Source organism: Pinus tabuliformis, chromosome 4_2 (genome assembly GCF_031772625.1).
Source record: "Pinus tabuliformis cultivar Carrire ecotype Pingquan chromosome 4_2, CPIR1, whole genome shotgun sequence".
Taxonomy (NCBI): domain Eukaryota; kingdom Viridiplantae; phylum Streptophyta; class Pinopsida; order Pinales; family Pinaceae; genus Pinus; species Pinus tabuliformis.
The window spans coordinates 1,067,978,413-1,067,981,030 of NC_142304.1; positions in this window are offsets into that span (position 1 = coordinate 1,067,978,413).

Below are 2,618 nucleotides of genomic sequence, written 5' to 3' on the forward strand. Positions count from 1 at the left end.
TAAGAGCTGGATATTATTGGCCCACAATGTTCAGAGACTCGCATGCCTATGCTCGGAAATGCAAGGTGTGTAAAACCGCCGCAGGACGAGAAAGAAAGCCAACTATTTCCCTTAGGCTCGTTATGATTTGTCACCCATTCCAGCAATGGGGCCTAGATGTCATAGGTGAGATCACGCCAAACTCTTCGCAACAGCATAAGTATATACTCACACCGACCGACTACTTCACCAGAAGGACCGAAGCCATCCTGCTTCGAAAGGTAAAAAAAGATGAGGTAATATCATTCATTGAGAAATTCATTATCAACAGGTATGGCATCCCTAACGCTCTCATATTTGATAATGCTTCTTACTTTTCATCACTGAAACTGATTGAATTTTCTATTGATAAATCAGTTCACATAAGGTATGCATCAAACTGTTACCCCCAGGAAATGGAGTTGCTGAGTCCTCAAATAAGAACCTCATACGCATAGTCCGTAAGTCTTTCATAGACAACCAGAGGAACAGGCACAACGCTCTAACAAATTCCCTTTGGGTCGATAGGGTCACCCCAAAAGTGGCCTTAGGAAACTCCCCATACTTCCTCATCTATGGACACGAAGCTATCATGCCTCCCAACGTTACCCTTCCCTCTTTATAGCTCTCCCAAGCTTCAAGAGGAACCCCCTCTGCCTTACTTCAAGAGAGGATCAACCAACTGATGAGGTTGGAGGAATTGAGAGATAAAGCCAGAAATAAATTCAGGAATCACCAAATGATTGTAAAAAGATGGTTTGATCATCATCTGGAAGGAGATAAAGACTTTAAAGTAGGAGAGCTAGTCCTGAAATGGGACAATTTGAGTGAGCCAAAAGGTAAACACACGAAATTCCAACACTTATGGTTGGGCCCATTCCAAGTTGTGGAAAAAATTGGTCAGAGAACTTACAGATTGAAAACTTTACAGGGAGAAACTGAAAAATCCCTGTTAATGGCCAGAATCTCAAAAGATACTTCCAGTAGCCACCACATGGTGGTTACCTCCTGAGTAGGGTAGGATTCATTTTATTTTTGTTGTTAGTTTAGTTACATTTCCGTCTTTTCCTTTCTTGTTTTTCTCCAAAGTTCATTTTCCTTTTGTTTTGAATTACAGTCCTTTTCAGCCAACTGATTTCGGTCCTCTAGTCTTGTTTTACCTTTTTCAGATTGCCCTCATTTGCCACCTTCAGATTTTGCCTCCCTCATTAACTTACTGACGAGTCTGCTGATCCTAAATCCATCATTACCTTGCAAACCAAACCAATTTTCAATGAGCCCATGAGAACTGGAAAATCAGCAGTGGAACTCAAACTGAAGCCACTCATTGGCATCTGTTGGGAACTAGGTGAGTTATGTTGATAACTTGGATATCTGGAGCATATAGGGGCATCTTTATAAAGCAAAAAAATGTGTAACTGCAGTTGGACTGGCATGGAGGAACGCTACATTTTAACAAATCCCACTCAGACCTAGCCTATACTTGCATGTAAGGTTTACAGTCATTCTCCAGTAGTCCCATCCACCACACTAAATTATCTAATACCTGTTATCTACAAGTAAACCTCATTTCATGGGCTAAGCTCACTGTCATATACCCTGTGGCAAATCCAATTGTGCTCTAGTCCTTGTGCCTGAAACTGGAAGGACTTATTGAAAAGAAAATGAAATGTCAAGTCCTTGTACCGATCTGGAAGGATAGGTTGTATGGGAAGCTGGTTAGAGTAGGGACTGTTGTTGGGCTCAGAGTACCGGTTGACACAGCAAGCCCAACCTTGCTTAAGCAGTTTAAAAATATGGCAAGATCCATGACTGCACCCCATTCAATCATATGAAAATATAGCACTGAAATTCTTATATAAAGTGCAGATAAACATATCTACATCAAGTTTGATGAACAATAAAGAGTTGAGGTACACACCTAAATAGGTATTGACAGACCAGTGATGGCCCCAAAAGGATTTTTGAAAGTGGGAAACAGGTAAAGGAAGGTCAATAAACCCCATAACACTGCCATTGGAGAATGCTTGTCAAAACCCTATCAGTAAGTAGAAGCTATTTGTCTCTATCCCACCTGAAGCAATTAATGTTGAAGTGGAACCCATGCTTGTCCATCTATACAGTTTACATTTCAAGTTTATCTTAACACCCTGATGTTCTATTGATCCAAGGTTTATTTGGAAACAGAGATAACTGGTTCGCCATTTGTTGTGGCCACAACCACCACCCTATCAAAACTTTCCTTGGCAGCAATTTTGAATGGGTCCCCTAAAAGTTGGTCTTCTACCTCTCTGAATGATCTGTTTAGTCCTAGAGACTTTAACTCGTTGCCGAGCCAAATTTTCAATTCTTAATGGTCAAGACCCCCCTTTAAGAAATCCCTGTTGCACAGTCCATTCATCACCCAGCCTAGCCCTCCATTCATTCCCTCCATTGGAATCTTTTCAGCCCTCAAAACCCCCTATCGCATCTTCATTCCCATTATAATTCTTTGTAATATAAATACTCGAAAAATGCCCAACTTACCATTTTTTCACTTAACCGCAATCAACATTAAAACACAACACATACCTAGCTTCCAGACCTGACGGTTTTATTAA